This window comes from Rhamphochromis sp. 'chilingali' (assembly GCF_963969265.1).
Source record: "Rhamphochromis sp. 'chilingali' genome assembly, chromosome: 6".
NCBI lineage: Eukaryota > Metazoa > Chordata > Actinopteri > Cichliformes > Cichlidae > Rhamphochromis > Rhamphochromis sp. 'chilingali'.
Genome location: NC_137933.1, coordinates 28,857,865 through 28,881,174, shown reverse-complemented (window position 1 = coordinate 28,881,174; position 23,310 = coordinate 28,857,865). Strand labels below are relative to the sequence as shown.

Genomic DNA, 23,310 nt, shown 5'->3' with positions numbered 1-23,310 from the left:
AGTTACTACTAGTTGAAGGAATACTTGGCTCAACAGGATTTTTACTTCTTGTCAGTCTGGCTGCAGAGCTGAAAAGAAACCTAGGATTGTTTCTGTTTTCATCTGTCAGTGATGAATAATAAGATGTCCTATCTTTACAGATAGTTTTGTTTTATAGAGTAACAAGCTGTTTTACCACGCCAAACAAAGATCTTCTAAATGAGTACAATTCCATCTAGTGCAATAAAATTCTTTTACTAGTTCTGGGTAGTCCATTATTAGTAATTTAAAATGTAGTAAGAAATGAGTAGAAAAACTACTCATACTTATAGTCATGACTATACAGTGGTCCCTCGCTATAACGCAGTTTACCTTTCGCAGCCTCTGTCATGGTGTGCCGTGTGCAGGCAGGAAAAGAGGACCCAAACGCTGGACTCGGTGAACAGGAAGAGGCAGCTTTATTGTGCTGTGGCAGAAACTCCAAACATAACAGTGTGTGAATGTGTGTGTGAATGGGTGACTGAATGTAGTGTAAAGCGCTTTGGGGTCCTTAGGGACTAAGTAAAGTGCTATACAAATACAGGCCATTTTTACCATTTACCATAACTCACAATAACAACCCTAAACTGAAAACACAAAGCTAATAACAAACACTTGGAACCTGAAGATGAGAGACTGAGAACACGGAAGCTAAACACACAGCTTGTTGAGAGTACAACGCAACACTGAACACTGGAGGACACACACTATAAATAGACAGGCAGGAACATGAGGGAACGAGGAACAGGTGGGAACACAGCCGGAAGAAATTAGACTTAACGAGACAGAGGAAGCGAAACTAGAAACATGGACATAAGATATGAACCTTCAAAATAAAACAGGAAATCCACAGACTGAACACAGATAACTCTTACAGAGAACAGAAGAAACAAAGTACAGGGGCCAGAGTGACATCAGGGGCAAAGGAATACACAAGCTAAGAAATACAGAACAGAAACCAAAACACCAGTAGTCATAACCCAAGAACCAAAAGGAAAACAGACCAATAAGCAATAATATAAAATCAAAACACTGGGCACTGGGTTTCACGTATTTTTATGTGCAATTTCGCATGCCTTTTTTTTTTTTTTTTTTTTTTAACAGTGCATTGTGTTCCATCGTCCTCCGTGCGGTGTCTCCTGTACAGTACAAATATGTTCCACTTGTCAAATTTACCTAAATCTTCTATCGCTAGCAGTGTGACTCTGAAGTGCTGTACTTGGTGTTTGTAAGTTTTCTCCCCAACAAACACAACAATGTCGAAGAAACGTTTTGCACCGTCAAAGGCACCTGCGGTAGCACCCAAAAGGCAGAGGAAGATGCTAACCATCGCACCAAAATTTGGACTTCTGGACATGCTAAAAGAAGGTAGAAGTTACTGTATTTTTCGTGTGCCCAACAGGTCCTTTACTCCAGTCAACTTTAACCCATTTATTTAAAGTACAATTTTTGCATTTACAATTTAGTCAAGTAAGTTCAGCTTGTGGGGATAGGTTAATTGATTAATCCAAATTGTCACTAGGTGTGAATGTGGGAGTGAATGTGAGTGTGAATGGTTGTCTGTCCCTGTGTGTTAGTCCTGCGACAGACTGGCGACCTGTCCAGGGTGTACCCCGCCTTTCGCCCTATGACAGCTGGGATAGGCTCCAGTGCCCCCCGCGACCCTGAAAAGGATAAGCGGAAGCGAATGGATGGATGGATGGAAGTTCATTGGTATTGGAAAATATAGAATGCACGAGACCAGTTTTATCTTCCAGTTATTTAATTTTTTGTATTTAAAGCCCCGCATGTGCACATTCATACAATTGACTGGTATAGTTACAAAGGCAGTAAAAAAATGCCATAGAATACTAATAAAGAGTATTATCCAGGTACCACACCATATTTTTATTTTTATTGTAGCATCAGAAGAAACAATCAGCCTTACCTGTGTGTTGCTCTCAACAAACAACTGAATTTTACTGTATATAACATTTTGTGGAGTCAAATATATGCTGTAGCAAGCAGTAAAGTGAAATCCAACGCAGCACTTGATACTGTGTGTGTGTGTGCGTGCGCACGCGTGTGTGTGTGTGTGAGCGAGAGCAAGAAAGAGAGAGAGAGAGAGAGACAGACATACAGAGAGAGCATGTTTTTTGCTGGTTGGTTCTTTACTGAGAGACTGAGTCAAGAGTCCCTAATCCTTGCCATCAGAGACTTCTTAGCACACGCATACATGCACACATACACACATACACACAAATTCATACACGTTCTTATCAGCTTGCCCAGTGAACCATTATGGTGTGTGTGTGTGTGTGTGTCTGTGTGCTCACTGATGAGGGGATACCAGTCCTCCCATGACAGAGGTAATCCTGTTCAATGGCAGGTCTGGATATCCCAACTGGTATGTGTGTGTTTGTGTGTTACTCTGTGTGTATCCCATAGCAGCAGGTCATACAGCCCCAGTCTACTGTCCGCCTGCCACTCTCTCTTAGTCTGCGTGTCTGCCAGTTTGTTTTCTGTACTGTCTTGTGCTCAGTCTACTGTCCATTTGTAGTTAGGCAATGGTGCCTTTTTCTTTGAGAGGGCTGTTTGGATTCTGTTTTTAAAAAGAAAAAAAAAACTCAACATGGTTCATGAGTACCCCATTGCAGTTCTTGTTACATTAGTTCCCTAAAGACATAGGTTGCAGAATGGAAAACCCAAAGTGATTTGGGGTAGTTTTATGGATTATTTATGAAAGATTATGGATTATTTACTATGTGCATTTATGAAGCTTTTGTTATTGTTTTTCTACTTTCAGGTGACAGCCTTATGTGCATCTGAGCAATAATAATAATAATAATGATAATAAAAAACTTTATTTATATATCACTTTTCAAAACAAAGCTACAAAATTCTTCAGAATACAATAGAAATAGAAATAGAATGATTAAAAAGATAAAGTTAAATCATCATTAGGCAGGGAAATACATCACAAGGACATTAAAAAAAGCCAAAACAATGGAAAACAGAAAATAAAAAGCATATATAAAATAATTAAAAATGATTGCTAGGTTGTTAAATTTAGAACAACACAGAAGAAACACAGTGGAGGGACAGAAAAGTCCTGCTTATAAAAATGTGTCTTTAAACGATATTTTAAAGACCTGAACAAGCTTGCCAGTCTGATCTCCTTAGGAAGAAAGTTGCAAAGAAAGAGTGCCTTGACTGAAAAACGCTCAGGATTTTGGGTTGGCCAGCAAAGCCTTGGCTCAGGAGATCTGAAAGGTGGATCAGGCCTTTAAAAACAGCAATAAAATCTGAAAATCAATTCTGAAATTAATAGGTAACCAATGAAGATATCTTTTCTGTTATTGGTTTTAATAAGAGGTCTGGGTGCTCAATTTTGGACAAGCTGTGAGAACTTTTCTGTCTCAAATAAGAGTGTAATGAAATTCAGTAATCTTACTTTTGGATAAAATTGATCTCATCTTACTAAATGTCTTAAGCTGCATAAAATAAAACTGGACAACTATGCTAACATATTTTTCAAGCTAAGGTGACACTGACATTTTTATAATATTGGCTCCAGTTTATAGACGAGGAAATCAGGTGTGTTGTACATGGATTAGACGCATTGGGGCCAATAGCTACCCCAGTTCTGTGCCGTTCAGTAGTTATTATCTTGGATACAGTCATTCAATACATTGAGGTTAAAATGTCATTGGGGTGAAAAGAGATCTACAGTTGTGTGTCATCTACACAGTTGTCAAAGGACAAAACATCCATAAAGCATAAAGCTCCTGCTTCAGCTAAAAATAATTTCAGTGATGTTAGAACAAGAAGCTTTTAGGTTGAGTTTTTAGCCCAGTATTGATTTGAATTAAGGCGTTGCTGTCTATAACAGCTGTATGTTTATGCGGTCTGCATGTGTGAGTGTGGTTGGATGCAAACTGTAAATTTGTCATGTGCATGTCCAAAATTAGCATGTAGCTGACTGAATTTGTTTTGAAATTATGGCGAGGTTCATGAGTATGTGTGGTTCCTGGCCAAATGTGTTTTCAGATCAGTGCAGGGTATGTGTGTGCATGCTTAGCTGTGTACGCTGTTGTGTTTTGGGAATATTATAGTGTCTGTTTTTCAGCACACCAGCGGGGGGCTAATGGAACAGCTTTGTTGGTTTAAAAGAATTACCAGCTTCCTCCGCCAGAATCAACTCATAATCTCCTTTACTGGCACCACTAGGCTCACTGCCATACCATTGACAGCACCTAGTAACGCAACACACATATGCACACAAATGGTGATCAGCCAAACACCACTACAAGATGCTAACTCTCTTGTGAGAACTGACTTGATGAAAAGAGAGAGGTGGGAAAAAAGAACCGTATAACAACAACAAAATACCCGTAAGACAATAAAGAAAGGGACAGAGGTATGAGGTGAAGTGACAGAGAGAAAGGAGGACAACAGTGGAAGAGTGGGGGTGAGACAGGGAGAAAGCGCAAGAGATGAGAGCTGCAGGGTTATCAGTGCTTAACAGTTCCACCCTATATAATGTTGCATTGGACATCAAAGAAATAGCTCCTTTTTGTTTCCAGGCTTTGGATATATCCCTTGTCGGAATGTGGTGTGTACACACACTCCAAGTTTAAAAGTGATGGTGGCAATGGCTGTCAAGAAAAACTGTCATCGAAAGCTGGACAGATGACAAGTGAATAATGGAAAACAGAAGAGTGGGAGTAAAAGAGAGCAAAAAAAAGACTACTGTTTTAATTGTACCATAGAACTGTATTAATAGTTTAATTTAAAAAAAAAAATGCTGCTTGTGCAGTTAGCTGAGCAGTTCTACATATGTACGTTCTACATCAATATGATTTTTTACAACATTTATTGAGCCATATACACTGCATATATGTTGTGACTTCACATATTGCCACTGACGGATGATCTAAAAGATGCTAATGCAATCTTCTCAGGTGGACTCATAATCCACAATTTTCAGGGTCAAATTACAAGTCTTTGTGTCATGCTTTTACTTTTAATTTTCTTTCCTACAAGTTCTGACCAGAAGTGAAACTTTTTATCTTAGCTTCTATGGTGCTGTTCCACTAGGTGCGTTCACTGCTTTCAACCATGTTTCTTCTGCTTATAAATTAGTTAGAGCTTTTGTGGACAAATTGTGCTTTTACTTGTTTCATACAGAAAGGTGTGCTGTGCTGTATGTGAACTCTTAATTCTTCTGAAATCCAAATCATATACTAAATTAAGACTATACTTAATTGTTCGTAAAATATTATGATAAATATATATATAAAAATAAATAAATTCCCCACTCGCCCCTGTGGGCGGTCAATCCTTCAAGCTTGGGTCCTCTACCAGAGGCCTGGGAGCTTGAGGGTCCTGCACAGTATCTTAGCTGTTCCCAGGACTGCGCTCTTCTGGACAGAGATCTCCGCTGTTGTTCCCGGGATCTGCTGGAGCCACTCGCCTAGCTTGGGAGTCACTGCACCTAGTGCTCCGATTACCACGGGGACCACCGTTACCTTCACCTTCCACATCCTCTCGAGCTCTTCTCTGAGCCCTTGGTATTTCTCCAGCTTCTCGTGTTCCTTCTTCCGGATGTTGCTGTCATTCGGGACCGCTACATCGATCACTATGGCCGTCTTCTTCTGTTTGTCTACCACCACTATGTCCGGTTGGTTAGCCACCACCATTTTGTCCGTCTGTATCTGGAAGTCCCACAGGATCTTAGCTCGGTCATCCCATTTTGACCCCGGGACTACCAGGTTATACTCGGCACAGATGTTCCTGTACACTCTGCCGGCCACTTGGTTATGGCGTTCCATGTATGCCTTGCCTGCTAGCATCTTACACCCTGCTGTTATGTGCTGGATTGTCTCTGAAGCATCTTTACACAGCCTGCACCTGGGGTCTTGCCTGGTGTGATAGACCCCAGCCTCCCGATTACCACTGGGACCACCGTCACCTTCACCCTCCACATCTTCTTGAGCTCTTCTCTGAGCCCTTGGTATTTCTCGAGCTATATATATATTAGGGGTGCAACGATACACAAAATTCACGGTTCAGTTTGGTTCGATACTTTGGTGTCACGGTTCGATATTTTTTCGATACAAAAAAACTTTCATGCTTTTTTAATTTGTCATTTATTAAAATTATAAATATATATTTTAACTCAAACGTACAGTTTTTAAAATAAAATAATAATTCTATCTGATTGAGAAAACACTCATCTTTGGAAAAGAGAGTTTATTACAGAGAAATGGCTCTTTCCAAAATAAAAGCTATACTATATGCTTCTTCTGGGCTATATTCTCAGCAGCATATTAAACATATCAGGTCCCCATAAGGAGAATCATGTGCTAACGGCATATATACATATATATATATATATATATATATATATATATATATATATATATATATATATATATATATATATATATATATTAGGGGTGCAACGATACACAAAATTCACGGTTCGGTTCGGTTCGATACTTTGGTGTCACGGTTCAATATTTTTTCGATACAAAAAAAAAATGTTCATGCCTTTTTAATTTGTCATTTATTAAAATTGTAAATATATATTTTAACACAAAAGTACAGTTTTTAAATTTAACCCTAACCCTTGTGCGTGTTGTTTTTTAGCTCGTCATATTGCAGCCACAGAAATTATTTTGTCCATGAAACCATAAAGCTGCACTTTCTTTTTGCCTTATAGTCTGATTTGTCATAACTTCTCCGTTTTGTGGTAAGCTTTTCTTTGGCTGTCACTTCTTCACCCTGACCTGTCTTATTTGGCTCAGCAGAACTAAAATATATATCTGTCTGTGAAGGTTCTCAATCATCCAGGTCATCGTAGTGAAATATATATCCTGCCGCACTCACATAAGCTCAGCGATTCTCTGCGCGATCAACCTCTCACATGTTTAAGCTGCGGGAGATTTCACTTGTCATGTTTGCATAGTAAGCTAACAATTAATAAGACGATGTCAGAGGAATTGGTGCACAAATTATCATCACTCACAGATCAGTGCTGTCGCTCTCTATACACAGTTCGCGCGATTGCAAAGTGAAAGCAAAAAAACGAGCGCAAATTCAAACACGATTTCAATATGTCACATATTGACAGTGGCTCACCCAATGACATAATTACCCAGCTACATTTCTGAAAGAATGCAAAAGCATTGACATATATTTTTCCTTCCTACAATAGCCCGACAGGCAGGGCAGAGATAGCCCCGGGACGTCGGGCTAGCGATATTGCGAGCCCTGTATCTGATTGAGGAATCACTCATCTTTGGAAAAGAGAGTTTATTACAGAGAAATGGCTCTTTCCAAAATAAAAGCTATACTATCCGCTTCTTCTGGGCTATATTCTCAGCAGCATAAGGAGAATCATGTGCTAACAGCTGTCTAAATGACTCGGCTAAAGTTAGTAGCATGCTTGTTGTTTTTGTCTTTGCACTAGGATGATGTCGGTGCAAATGTGCAGTCATATTCGTTGTGTTCCCACTAGTGCTTTCAGGTTAATCTCGTTGAAATAACCTTAACGCCACAACACGGCAAATCTCCGTTAACGAGCTACCCTATACAGAGGGGCTAGACGGCCAACACGTTAACGAGCTAACTGCGCTAACACACTAGCTCCCACCCATGTAATTGAGCATTGCATGGCACATCCAACATACTGTTTTACTTTAGTCCATGACTCGCTTACCTTCAGGGTCATACGTCACATGAAAACCAAAATAATTCCAAACGCCAGATCTGAATGAGGGTGGGGAGGTCCACTTCTGTCTCGCTAGCTTGCCCTGCGCTCTTCCTTCTGACCATGCTGTCTGTGTTGAGTGCTCAGTGAATCTGCGTTCGACTACTCCGCCTAGGCTGCACTCTCGAGCCTAGGCGGAGTAGTCAAATGCAGATTCACTGAGCGCTCAACACAGACAGCATCATCATTAGGCAGGGAAATACATCACAAGGACATTAAAAAAAGCCAAAACAATGGAAAACAGAAAATAAAAAGCATATATAAAATAATTAAAAATGATTGCTAGGTTGTTAAATTTAGAACAACACAGAAGAAACACAGTGGAGGGACAGAAAAGTCCTGCTTATAAAAATGTGTCTTTAAACGATATTTTAAAGACCTGAACAAGCTTGCCAGTCTGATCTCCTTAGGAAGAAAGTTGCAAAGAAAGAGTGCCTTGACTGAAAAACGCTCAGGATTTTGGGTTGGCCAGCAAAGCCTTGGCTCAGGAGATCTGAAAGGTGGATCAGGCCTTTAAAAACAGCAATAAAATCTGAAAATCAATTCTGAAATTAATAGGTAACCAATGAAGATATCTTTTCTGTTATTGGTTTTAATAAGAGGTCTGGGTGCTCAATTTTGGACAAGCTGTGTGAACTTTTCTGTCTCAAATAAGAGTGTAATGAAATTCAGTAATCTTACTTTTGGATAAAATTGATCTCATCTTACTAAATGTCTTAAGCTGCATAAAATAAAACTGGACAACTATGCTAACATATTTTTCAAGCTAAGGTGACACTGACATTTTTATAATATTGGCTCCAGTTTATAGACGAGGAAATCAGGTGTGTTGTACATGGATTAGACGCATTGGGGCCAATAGCTACCCCTATACAACCGTTGCAAGAGCTTGGTTCGCATTGCCGGCAATAAGTCGGACTCGTTCCCGGTGGGTGATGGGCTCCGCCAGGGCTGCCCTTTGTCTCCGGTTCTGTTCATAATTTTTATGGACAGGATTTCTAGGCGCAGCCAAGTGGCGGAGGGCTTTCGCTTTGGTGGCCTCAGAATCTCATCTCTGATTTTTGCGGATGATGTGGTTCTGTTGGCTTCATCGGGTGAGGGCCTCCAGGTCGCACTGGAACGGTTCGCAGTGTGAAGCAGCGGGAATGAGGATCAGCACCTCCAAATCTGAGGCCATGGTTCTCAGCTGGAAAAGGGTGGAGTGCCCACTCCGGGTCGGGGATGAGTTCCTGCCCCAAGTGGAGGAGTTCAAGTATCTCGGGGTCTTGTTCGCGAGTGATGGGAGAAGGGAGCCGGAGATCGACAGACGGATTGGGGCTGCAGCTGCAGTAATGTGGACGCTGCACCGGTCCGTCGTGGTGAAGAGGGAGCTGAGTGTAAAAGCGAAGCTCTCAATTTACCGGTCGATCTACGTCCCTACCCTCACCTATGGCCACGAGCTGTGGGTAGTGACCGAAAGAACGAGATCGCGGATACAAGCGGCAGAAATGAGCTTCCTCCTAAGGGTGGCTGGCCTCTCCCTTAGAGATAGGGTGAGAAGTTCGGCCATCCGGGAGGGGCTCAGAGTAGAGCCGCTGCTGCTCCACATCAAAAGGAGCCAGCTGAGGTGTTTGGACTTCTGGACATGCTAAAAGAAGGTAGAAGTTACTGTATTTTTCGTGTGCCCAACAGGTCCTTTACTCCAGTCAACTTTAACCCATTTATTTAAAGTACAATTTTTGCATTTACAATTTAGTCAAGTAAGTTCAGCTTGTGGGGATAGGTTAATTGATTAATCCAAATTGCCACTAGGTGTGAATGTGTGAATGAATGTGAGTGTGAATGGTTGTCTGTCCCTGTGTGTTGGCCCTGCGACAGACTGGCGACCTGTCCAGGGTATACCCTGCCTCTCGCCCTGTGACAGCTGGGATAGGCTCCAGCGCCCCCCGCGACCCTGAAAAGGATAAGCGGAAGCGAATGGATGGATGGATGGATATATATATATATATATATATATATATATGTATGTGTGTGTGTGTGTGTGTGTGTGTGTGTGTGTGTGTGTGTGTGTGTGTGTGTGTGTGTGTGTGTGTGTGTGTGTGTGTGTGTGTATCCAATGTAAACGATTCTGGCAAGCAATAAACATTGGAAAGTTGTTATACCATGATGTTAGAATGATTTGTTTGTTTATATTGGCAATGAACAGGTAATTTGGTTAATTATTTTCTATTTTTGATTTAAATTCCTTTGTTTGCCAGAAAGGTGAGGAAAAAGTTTTACCAGGAAATCTTTTTATCCTGAGTAAGCGTATGTTCAAGGTTTACACTTTTTTGTAGTTAATTTACTGGATACAGCTTGTTATGGAAATATCTAAATTTATGAAAAATAAACAGCAATGTTTTGTGCGGCAGTGCTTAATTTCTTAAGGCACAGTGGCACACACAATACACACACACACAAACCCTTCTCATACTAGACTCATATATACACTTAACACACACACACACTGAAGTAAAATGTTCCATCAAAGTACAAAAGTGGTGCGAGAAAAGGAGATGGAGAAAGAAAAAGGGAGAGGTCTGAGATCTGAGAGGAGAGGAGAGGAGACGAGAACAATGGCTTTATGTCTTGACAAACACTTAGCCGAGGCCTTTAGACTAACACTTTAGAGCAGACATGTCTTCCTGCATACCAATAGCAAATACTGTCATTCCCCATCTAACTCAGAGGCTTTTGATGTTCTATTCACAGAGATAGAGAGAAGGGAGGTGAAGAAGGGGATATAGGTAGAGTGAGTGCAGTGAAAAGGAATGGGGGAAACATGACGGAATAAAAAAAGAGAAGGAAGGAAGGAATAGAGTTTGTTGAATTAGATAAGAGGGCCTATGATATTGCTCTCTAACAATTTCATGTTTTCTTTCTTTTCCCTTTGCTTTTCTCCTTCTGTCTCGCTGTCTCTTTTTACGTTTCGGATAATCTATAGATCATAGCAGTAAAAACAAGTTCCAAGTAGAAGGGAGAAAGAGGAAATGGAGAATACACAATGGATCCCCCTCCACGGTGGTATGTAATTTCATGTATGTAATTTTTAAGACTGTTCTGCTTATAATTTGCTTCTTTTTTGCTACTGTTTTCACATTAATTGTCCATCAATTTAGTGTCAACTTTTAAACATTTAAAAGCCGGTAGTTTGAATCGAGTTAAAGGTTTTCACATAACAGTGACATGCAAACGATCATGTCTGCACGCATATGCCATTTCCCTTACCAACTACATCTCTTATCTGCCAAAGTGCACAGACACTGGCAGGCACAAACAAACACACATACCCCACACACTTAATTACACACACATACACATGCATGCAACCTCCTCTGCAAGTTGATAAGTGTGTTAGGAGGCAGGGAGAAATTATTAATTATGAAGCTAATGGGCACCAGGCTGAGTTCTGCTTCATTAAGCTTTAACGGTTTGTGTGTTAATGTTTGTGTTTGTAAATGTGTGCATGAAAAAGTGAAGAAACTGATCTATATCAGAAATTGTATCAAACCTACAGTAGGTGGACAAAAGAGCTGTTTGTTTTATCATCATCAGTTGTATGTTGCTCGTATATGCTTATTTGTCATAGGTAATTGGAGACTTTGAGGTCTGAAAGAAGGACCTCAAAATACCCAAGATAATCAAGCTGGCATTTTGAGGCAGCTCTAAATCTATCAGTAAAACCAACCACCATAACCATGCCACACATTAGTAAAAGGGTGCCAACCAATATGTTGCCATGCAGTGTTTGCACGTGTCCTGCAGTTGTAGTACAACTTTGCTTGCACCCAGTGTTGATTGTATTGCAGTTTGCTCCCATTCTGTTGCTTGGAGGGTTGTGCTGGCTACAGTATGATAAGTAAAACCAGCATTGACGTTAATCTGTCTCACTCCCACAAGAAAAGACAGATAAGAGTGGGGGAGAGGAGCGGAGGGAGGGTGAGACAGTGGAAAGAAATTTTGTCGTGTTGAAGCTGAAGTTGAGTATGAATTGAAAGGCATGAGTCAAACTCCCCGTATCCTTGTGTGACAGCGTATGGCTGTCACATAACCATATGCTGTGATTTTTGCGTGTCTGGACACGTGTGTTTCCGTATAAATAGCTCTGATGGTAACATAAGCAGGGACCCGGGCTCAGTGGTTTTTCCCATTGATTAGATGGCTGGCTAATGCACAATCATCACCACCACTCATGCACATACACAGTAACACACACACACAAACTACTTTATTGCACTAATGAGACTTGGTTAAGACCCCCTAGGAGCAACCAACAACCACTTTACCCCTGAGAGAGACATTGGGTGTGAGAGAAAGAAGGAGTGACTAAAAAACAGCTAAAAAGCAGAGGAAGAGTAAGGCAGATATAAAGAGCATGGAGGAAAAAGAACAAGATAGAAAAATGAAAGGACAAAGCATGACAGTATAAAAGCCATCCTGCCTTAATTTTTGTCTCAGTGTGTGTGTGTATATGTGTGTACGTGGTTAAGATGTCCCTGAGGGGTGTCCTCTTGCTGTCAATGTGTGTATCCCCATGTCTGGGTGTATGTGTGCGCTAGAATTACCCAGAATGCTTTAGCAATTGACTGGCTGGCTAATGGCGGTCTCTGTTTTCCTCTGATGGTCATTGACTAGGCCTTCTCATCAATACCTGTTTTTACAGCTATTCTAGTGATGTGTGTGTCTCTGTGTGTAGTAATTGTGGTTGTGTGGTTGTGCATGCTACTTATGAAAGAAATTACCCTTACTTGGGAACTCATGAGTTTCATAAAAGCACCACTTATGCCGCTTCTTCACATGTCTCTTGTTTGCTTTACCCTTGATAGATCGTGTCTATTTTTTAAGACCTTGTACAGACAGTGTTTGTGGAGATTAATACCATTTTATTGCAATGTTTGTTTTGAGAATCATAATTTTGAGACATAAATTTGAACTGATTGCAGATACTTGGTGTGAATTAGGTTTCTCAGAGGAAATTCTGTGTTGTAAGATTTAGCACCATTCCTCGATTTGCCAACATACACCACTGCTTGTTTTCAGCCTAAAATTTGATTTGATAAAACTGTACATTTTTTTCCCACTCTTGGCTTTTTAGCCCTTGTTTTACAAGGTTAATGCGCCAGCAACACATGTGGTATGAAGGACAACTTGTGGCTTTCAACCAGGGAGGAAGTAATGGAAGTTCTTTCAGGAAAAACAGGATGGATTTTCTATCTTAAAGTTTGTTCCAGGATGTATGAATGAAGTATCATTTAAGAAGTTTAGATAGTGGCTCCTAATAAATGTCTTTTTAATCTAATTTTCTTTTATAGTTTTATTATTTCACTATATTTTATTTGTATGATAAAGCACAACTTTAGTGTTTCATCGTTTTTATTTTATTTTTTATTAAAAAATCTTTATCTGTTTTTATTTATTTATTCATGTACATGATTGGTTGTGTTTATTTTTATTTGTATATATGATATTTAAACTCTGATGATGAGCATGACGATGAAGGCCACAAGCTGAAATGCACAATTAAACAAAGCGTTGCTGAAGCTTTAACTTCATCAGACTCTATACTTTTCTCCATGCATCTTGGAAGTAGGTGAAGTTGTTCCAGAAACCTCCACTCTGCCCTTTTTAAGGCAAGGTGCATCTGCTCTAATTACTCCTTGAAATCCTTAATAATAAAGTAGACATATGAGAGCTGCTGGGAAGTAGTGCTTGACTTTGATAAATAAATATTTAGGAGTTACCAATATAAAAAAGTTGTGGCCTCCAGACGCTTTTCATAGTGTTTTGAATAAAGATACATATATCAGTATGCACAATACTCTCCTCTGTTCTCGTTTCCTCCCCCATAGTTCCCCTACCTGTGGGTTTTCTCCTCCTATTGTTCTCCCTTCAGTTTGGAAAGGATTTGGTCTCACAGACACACAGCAAGACTATCACCACTCCACCCAGGAGACCACTCATCTCTCCCTTCAACTCTCCCACTTCCCCCCCACCTTCTTTTCCTCCCTCTATCCATCCATCTTTCCATCCATTGATTGCCACTATTCCTGGACTCCTGTCATCCCACTCTTAGTTCAACTCAAGTTTCCCTTCCCTTCCCACCACTCAGCTGTGTGTGTGTGTCCTAACCTCTGCATTTCATCCTGTTTTTTTGGCTGTCACAATTGATCAAGTATAAAATCTGCACTTGCATAGTAGTAAAAGAAAATACTTACACTTACTTTCCATTAATGATAGAGCAGGACAGTAATTTATTAAAATCAGTGAGTGATCTTTTTTTTGACATGATTGGATGACTTGGAACACAGTCACTATGTTGTTCTTTCTTTGAAATGTGACTCAATTCCACACTCATTAGGAGCAACAGACTTCTTACTGCCTAGTCACCTCTAAGTGGCCCAAGTATTGACCATCTATAAGAAATGGTCAATTCTATGAGAAAAGCTGAGCTGATCAATAGGCTGATTACCCTGGTAAGAGCGGAGCTCTCAGCTCATTCATTCAGTCATTCTGTCATTAAATTAATCATTCATTTTATTAATACAGATTTTTATGTAATGGATTCTTTTTGAAATGTTTATTTGCTCTTTTTAGGCTATTAGAGGCACAGATTGGAAAGATGACAGAATAAGGAGATAGATGGTTGGGAAACACAACACATGAGTAGGATCCCCAACAAGACTCAAGGAAGTCAGTTCCAAGAGTCCAGCATCTTAAACCCTTTGGCCCCCACTGTGCCAACCATAATTTTTGTGCTTGGCACAGTCAGACAGAGACACACTTAAATATAAAAGGAAGCATATGTATCATTTATTCACACATACTCATCTCCCTCTCTCACTTTCTCCAGTTCTCTTCATTTGGCACTTCCTAATGTGTGGAGGAATTTTCGAGCATCATGTTATTTCTGAATAGAATTGTGAGTCCTGAATGGATATTCATCAGTCAGAAAACTACAAATGTCTATTTCACAATCCCAGCCTTTGTCAGTTTGAATGTGACTGACAGTGGTGGATGGGTGAGTAGTGCAGATTTTGGATTGTTCTTGCCCAGTTAAATTTTTCTCCTTTTTTTTTCATCCTTCTATGTTCAATGTAAGGTAAAGTGTTCTCAGTAGCTTTTCTGATTGCTGTTAGACAAGTGTTTGGTGATGTTAACAGGTGGTATAAACAGATGACAGATTTTTGAAAGGATAGCATCCTCAGATGCCACTTCGATCTGGCAAGGAATAATAACAGTCGTGATGGATAGCAGCGCTTCCTTAGAGTAGGTTCTGCTGGCCATAGATTAGCACAGCAAAATACTTTTTTTTGCATCAGAAGTAAACAAACCTGGGGTTGAGTTATTGAAAAGTGAACACGATGGGTCAGATTTACTAAATGGTGCAACATAATATGTCAACACAATCACCAAGTTAGTTTTACAGGTGACTTACAAATTTTGTGCTTTTTTCTACATACAGGCGCAGTCAGTTAATTTCAGTATGACATGCCAAACCTTCCAAACGTACAAGTGTTACAAACTAAAAAAATGTATTGACAAGCAGGACTGGCTTAACCTGTTAACAGCAAAGAAATATAGGTCATAGCAGTATATGCTGAATGTAGGCCGACTGTTTGGCAGAAAGAATTATTATAATTGAAACAGGATTCTATAATTGTAGCACTGTAAGCTATTCACACCCTTTTAACTTGTTTGACAGATGAATAATACTTACATTCCTTCTAAAAAAGTCCATGGGATGTGGGAAAGTAAGTAAAAAGTGTTGAAAAAACAAAGAAGTTATGGAGACAAAAATTGTTAAAGTTGTTTGGTTTTTTATTAAACTGAAATACACAGGGAAGCCACTATCAAAGGAAAGAAAACATAATACAACTGAAAAAATGGTCACTAAACAAAACAAAGTTAAAAAGGTTCTCACACAGAGAAAGGGTACCACACACAAGTTCACAAGCTGCATCACAAAGGCTCACTGGACTGTATGTGGCCTTAAGTACTCTGGCTTAATTGCTAGAGTAGAGTAGAGTTAGCTGTGCAAAAAAGGCTGCACCTAAGGGGACATGGCAAGATACAACCATACATATCTCACATCTGGTCAAAGTGTATGCAGCTGAATTTGTGTAGGTTCACCTGTGTGCACTGTCCATGGTCCTGAAATTATAACAGAATGAAATGATATTAAGAAAGTGTGTTTTTAAAATGTAGACATGTAATTGTATTGATCACAACAAAACCATATGGCACCTTAAAACTATCCAATCAATTCAGAGGATAAAAAACTGTTTTACCCATCAGGTAAAACATCAGGCATTGGCAGTCTTAATAAAGGCTGCCAATGCCTGATGTCCATCCAGACATTTCACTTTGCACAACCTGACACCAAAAATTGAAGACATGGAAGAAATTTTGTTGCCGTTGTTATTGGATGAATCCTTTTTGTTAGAGATTCTAGGTCATCTCTGAGTTAATTGAGCAAGTTTAGAATTCTGAGGCTTGGTAATTTATACTTTTTATCACATTATTTTCTGGCGTTCCAAATAAATTAAATGAACATTACAGTTGCTCTTAAATCTGCAATCCCCCATCTGCACAGCAAAAACTAAACTGTTAAGCACAAAATATAAGACTTGCTTTTTTTTGTCTTAAATAGTGTTACCGTTAACAGTTAATTGTGTGTCACAAATGTTAGTATATCTGTTTGCTAGCTTAATTTTTATATTCCCCTCCCTGCATTGTGGGTATTGAGAAAAACACTCCCAGAAATGCATATGTAAGAGAGTCGGTTACAAAAAATCTCTGAGTTACCACCTCTGACATCTTTTCAATTTGCTCGCTGTAATAAAGGCCAGCAGTTTTTGTTTTGTTTTTTTTAAAAAACCAAAACCCTATTTGGAGCAGCACAACACATTCATATGGCGCGAAGTTCACAACCTGATAAGGTGGCTTATATAAGAGGAATGTTAGTTAGCCTGTGTTCACATCAAAGTACTGATGTTGTCTATCCGGTTGTTCAGTCTGACGTCACTAGCCGTGTCTGGGCCTAAACTCTGCTGCAGGTCCATATATCAAACGATCACTATGGCATTACTGAAAGTTGAAAACTGTCTAAAGTCTTTCATCTTTAATAAAATGATCAGCGTTCTGCTCTACCAGGTGTAACAATTGAGTTTAACATCCAGGCATCCATGAAAACGGAATTTATGACATTTAACGAAATTAGAAGTTAGCAGGAAGTGAGCTCGCTAGCTTCTATCTAAATACAATATAGCATGTCCTGACTGCGGGGTTTTGGAAACAAATTCAAACGTACAGCTCTGTTATCACTTCCAACATAAATGAAGACAGAAAACTAAACAGCAGTGACGTTTGTAGGGTTACTGAAGTTTGGCTAGCTGGTATATAATGATGTGCTAAGTGACCGCTTGCGACACAGCTATGTTAGCATATCATAAACAAGCTAACTTTTTTTCCACTCGATAAAAGTTAACGTGAGTGTTCTCGGTGTTCAGGAACAAATGTAATCGCATGGCAGGATGCTGTAAAAGGACCAAACTTCAGCCAGGAGAACAACTGAGATAATCCATCCACAATACGAGGTTAGTCATTCATATACTGCTGCATGGGCTGGGCTGTAGTTACATCCTAAGGTTTTAAAAACTGAGCTTAAATAAATGATTAGCGGTAATAAAAGCCGAGGGAGGTCAACAGTGATCACTGACTGTTTTAGGAGCTTTTTGAGATTAAATAGAAGAAAATACATAACATTAAAGATGTTAACAACACAAAAGCCATATTAAACGCAGACTACTTTAGGCCCGGAAGTAGGATTCGTCACGTCAACCCTAACACAGTGTTAGAAAATGAGAAAAGTTGATACATTTTCCGTAAACTTAAAATGGTGCATTTGAGGTGTAAGTATTATTATAGTTCCTGAACTGCACGTACCTTGAATGGCATCTGAATCCATGACTGATGCTTGAATGCCTTGGCCAGTTCAAATTCTACTTGCAGCAACTTAGGATGGTAGGCAGAGTCAGACTCACAGACAATAGCTCTTTGTATCTGCATAAAATGTGATTAGCCACTTACAATCATGAGAAGATATGAAGAAAGCACTTTCCACACGTATTAAGGGTGGAAATAAGCATGTGGTCACTAATGAAGGATGGGGTATACTGTAGATGCTAATATCCAATATTCATAGAGATAGGAAGAAGCATGCGCAAAAAGTATGGTGCCTTTTACAACCCATCACCTGAACAAGTTTAGGGCAAATGAGAAGAAAAGTCTTTTAAATCCATGAAGGGGATGGCGAGTCAAGGTGGGCTGTTTTTGTTGTTGTTGTATATGTTCAGACTGAGACTGTGATAGGGATATACCTGTTCAAGTATTTCCCCTCAACCGTAAAAGGTTGATGAGGTATGTTTGTCACTGTGCTGGACGGGTGGGCAAGTTGGTTTGGATAACCAAGTTTGTGAATGCGATCTGAGAATGAGGCAACGTCGGAGTATCAAATTAGTATCATACATGCATCTACTAAAAATGTCAGACAAGTTTGAATCTCAGTGTCTCTGACCTCAAGGTCAGGAGTCAAGTCAAAAATCTTATGAGTGCAATAACTTGAGAATGAGGTGATGTAGGATTTTGAAATTGATACCAATGTCTAACTCTACTGAAACATGGTTTGTCTACTTATAATAAAAATGTACCAAATTAATACATCCAAATATTAGACCGAATTAGTGTGTTGCAATTAAGTTTTGTTTTTTTAAATCGATCTGCCCACTACAGTTCAGTGTCTCAGGCACAAACGGAATAGCTAGGCTGGGTATGTGCAGACAATATCAAGAGCAACTAACATAGGCTATAGCAGTGAACAGCATAGAATCTGCTGTTTGTCAACCTTGTTCACACATAACTGTGAATGATCTACTGTGCTTACTCTAAATAGTGCACAGAAATGCTGCCAGTCTTATAATACACTAGCAGAACCCCTGAGTAACTGTCATTGAGAGGTTTCATGTTACTGGGTCTATTTGTTTTTCTTGTTAACATGAAGGCGAAGTGTTTTGGCAAGCACAGGGTGAAGGGACAGAGAGGACACAGATATGGTTGGTAGCAGCAATATTGAGAGAATGGAAGCTGTGGGGTCTTTTTTTATTTGTTTATATTGTTGTTTTACTTTGAAAGAAGTGGGAACGACCGTAATTTGCTCACTTTAAAGGTACTTCTTGCTTTTTATCTGGTCCTAAACTAAACCATTTGAATTCTAATACATGGTGTGCCTTCTACAAACCACGTTCCTTCATAATCTTACTTGTTTTACACGTGCTGCCTGATTTTACATGTGCCTGAACTCGGGCGAGTGAGGGAATTTGTTTTAGAAGTCTGGTAATTAGAGAGAGAGTGGCTGCCACAGTTGATTAATGCACACACAGAATGTGTGTAACATTTTTTTGAGACACTTTTTACTGGGGCCATGGACCATGGAGAAAGAGAGACAGAGGAACTAGAAAAAAAGGGATCGCCCTGTTAATTTCATTATTTTAGTGTGTGTGTGTGTGTGTGTGTGTGTGTGTGTGTGTGTGTGTGTGTGTGTGTGTGTGTGTGTGTGTGTGTGTGTGTGTGTGTGTGTGTGTGTGTGTGTGCCTGCACAAACTTACTCAGTGTTGCTGTTAAAATAGAAAAAATATACCTAAAAGTACAAATATCATCTGTTTGAAAGGACGCAAAGACAACAAGCAGTACACAGTAAAATTCAATGCAGTTGCCTGTAAATGCTGTAAGATAAAGTGCTCTAGAGGGATTTTTAACTGTGCAGTGCACAGCTGAAGTCTCCTGTTTCTAAAGCATATCAGAACGAACCTATTGTGATTTATTGCCTTAATTGATTTAATGTATTATTCGTTATAAATGAACTGATTTATTGCCTAAAAAAATAAAATTTTAGTGTTCAGTATTATTTAGGGAATGTTTAAAGTGTGGGTGAAGATGGTGGTGTGATTATGTCTTATATATGTGTGTGGAGAATGTAGGACAAACACTGCATCATTAACAGACCAATATGTAAAACCTAACAAAAAGGAGAGTGTTAATGCTCTAAATATTCCATGTCATTGGACCAAGTCCTCTGTGCCTGTATTAGTTTCCATGTATTTGCTCAAGCACTAGATTGAATGCACTTCCACATACCTCTATGGAAATTAAGTCATACACACATATAGTGGGACAATCAGGTCATTCCAAGGTAAAGGGACTTAGATAAAGTGAAATATTCATATTTTAGATATAGTGTCTGTGTGTGTGTGTGTGTGTGTGTGTGTGTGTGTGTGTGTGTGTGTACGCGTGCACACGCATCAAGCTCATGACTGCTACAAGCAGTTCTTTTTAATTGAGGTCCTGACGCCTCAAGCAAAACGCTTAGGAGAAAGATAAAACCTGCAGAGTGGTAAGTGCAAGCCTATACCGACAGACATACAGAAAAACACAAACATGCAGATAAACACAACAATGCTGACCTTTATAAGTAAATAAAAAAGTTGGATATCAAGCAGTACTGATAATGAAGCAGGCCACTTGCTGCCTACTAACTGTGATAACAATTAATGTTGGTTAATAATTGCTTTTCTTATGACTGCTCAGGATAAGGATAGTTTTTGCCAAAACCTTTCAAGTTTTGGAGAAGAACATAATTTAAATGACATTGTACAGGCTCAAGGTGAACAAAAGACCGACGTGTAACAGTTTGCTGCTGTTTAGGCCAAAATTGCAGACTCTAGATAATTTGTTTTATTCTTCTTCCTTTTTGCTTGTATAGCCCGACCTGTCTTTGGTCCCTCTCCTCACTTAGTGTGAGGAATGAATGAGAAGAAACTTGTTGAAGTTGAGAAATATCTTGACCGCAACTGTATGACCCGTTAGCACTTCATTAAAAAGGCAAGAGCAAAACAGATTTTGCCTGCTGAGGTATATCTCTGGAGATTGGCTTTTGAGGTGAACAATCAGCTTGGTACTTGGTGTCCACACATAGTTTTAAACTGTGTGTGGACACCAAGTGATGTGGACAGTGATGTGTGTGTGTGATGTGGACATCATTTCAACACTTTGTTGTTAAAATGATAGAAATTGTTTATTGTTCATGCAGTGTTTTTCATTACTGCTAGAAATTTAACCCAGTGATTTCTGTTATGCATTTATATTTTAGACATGGCGACTAAAACTAAAGCTTAATCTCATGCTGAATCAGAGCAGTGATGAAACATGTTTTACTGTATTTTCTTGTTGTAACAGATCGCACCTAGCTATTCATGATTACTGGATTTCTGTTCTAATAGGAAAATAAATTCAATGTGCTTAACACAGAAAATAAAAACAAAAAATCATGCGCACACACACGCATACACACACACACACACACACACACACACACACACACACACACACACACACACACACACACACATCTGTTGAGTGTAGGCCTGTATGAACAAAAAGGTTTTGAATTTGTTTGTGAATGTCTCCACAGATATAATTGATCTCAGGTCAGCAGGCGGCTTGTTGAAATGAAAAAGATCACAGTAACTGAAGGCACCCTGAGCACATTTGGATGTGATTCCTAGGACCTAACTGCATTACGAACTGTCACTTTATTAATTATGTAACTACAGGTCAGCATAACTTACAGTTCAGGAGCAAAAAATGATTTAAGCTCTGTTGGCGTAGTTTCGATACGTGCAAGTCTCAACAGAGGTCAGTGATTACACAAAAAACACTTTGCATGCTATCAACTATAGATATTACATGTTTGACTAAAGATATTTTAACACTCATTTTTGCGTACTGTGCCTCTATGCCTTGGACTCTTTCTTTGTCTTACATGCACAGGAGTTTGTGTGCAAATAATTTGCGTTATCTGTGGATAGTGGTTAAAAGCCTTGGAAGGAAACATCTATTGTTTTCTTCAGAGATCTCAATATTGGCTTTCACTAAATTGTTTATTTAAGAGAACACATGATAGCACGAGATAACACGTTCACTTGCTGCACAGGTTACACAATTGGCACGAGGCATGCAAGGTTGTCATGTGCCAGATGTGTGTATGGTTTTGGTTTTTTTTATCTTTTTAAGCATTATTTTTTAGAATATGTCTTCATATTTACATAGATAAATGTGTTTTGGATTTTGTTTTTATATAATCCTCTGCAGTCTATTAGTTTCCTGTTTTTAAAACAGTGATTATTTTACTAGGTCTGTGGTGTTCTGTGCTCTTTAGTAGCTTCGATAACGAGCATCCGAACTTCATCAAGACTTTTCTCTGTCTCTCAGTCTTTTTCTATCCCGCTCTTAATTTATTTCCCTTTTTCCAGAAGCTATTGCACTGCAAAAATTAATGTGTGGAAACACTGATATAGCGACATTCTTTGTGCATGTACAGTGATTCTCAAGACCCCAGAAATGTATTCATAGCACCTTACCAAAGCAGTAGTTTAAAATGATTTGATTTAAAGATGTTATACATTTATCTCATATAATTCATATTTTCAGTGTATCTACTAGAACCCATAGAGATCATACAAGGCCAAAAGGTACTGCAGCGCCTCCTGAGTCTTAATTCGCCCTCTTCTCACCCTAAATTAATTTCTGGATGCATTAAAGGTTTTGTTAATTCCTGTCTTTCGTTTGTACAACCCCCTCTTTCCTTTTCTTTTCTTTGTTCCACTCACAGTCACCCTACATATCTAATTATCTCCCATTGCGAAACGTATATGTTTTCTTCTCACAATTTCAAACTTTGATTTCTTCTATTTCGGACGAGCAGCCATTGCACTGAAAACTTGTGTGACAAATTAAGGGGTGTTGTAGTGTTCTGATCTTAGCAACTAAACAAGAGCACCAAGGATGAGGAGAGAGTTGTTCCCCTCCCTCTCCACTTTCCACCCTTCTAATCCCCTAAAAGCACTTACGAGATTGGCGCTGCCCGCCTGCCTCTTCCTGCTCGCCTACCCCGTTGGTTGAAACAGCAGCTGATTGGAGGAATCGAGGCTCCTAATTGGATCATGAGGGTGTGATGCAGGCGACAGCAGCCACATTATGGGAAGCTGACTTTGTGCAGCGTAACCCTGCCAGGATGACCCTTTTCTTGTGTATGAAGGTGTGTGTATGTGTGTGTTTGTGTACAAACTGACCCCAATGTGACTAAGAGCCTCCTTTCATCAAGGCAGACTGGCTGAGGCTGCAGGAGAGGGTAGATTGATGAACAGAAGATAGAAAAGTAGAAGAGAGTGAAAGGAGGAGAAAATTAGGTAAAACTAAAAAGAGAAAATAGGTAACAAAAAAGGGAAGAAAGCAGGAGAGAAGGTGAAGCTGTTAGCACTGTATTAAGGGCACCACACTTCAGTTTTCCCTTTTTACAAATTTTTATTCCCTTTCTGACAGTAGGGGGTAAGGTAGGATTGATGACATGATGCAGTGAATTAATCCCCCTGAACTTTGTGCCTGTGCTCTGTGTGTGTCTTTCA

The 23,310-nt window shown here is 39.5% G+C and overlaps 1 protein-coding gene across 1 annotated transcript in view; it reads left to right on the top strand.

Annotated features, from left to right (window-relative positions):
- The window catches only part of esrrga (estrogen-related receptor gamma a), a 171,271-nt gene that overhangs the window by 42,639 nt on the left and 105,322 nt on the right, over window positions 1-23,310 (top strand). The window contains exon 3 of the mRNA XM_080884210.1: window positions 10,737-10,816. The gene's annotated coding sequence lies outside the window, so the exon portion shown is untranslated. The remainder of the gene's footprint in view (window positions 1-10,736; window positions 10,817-23,310) is intronic.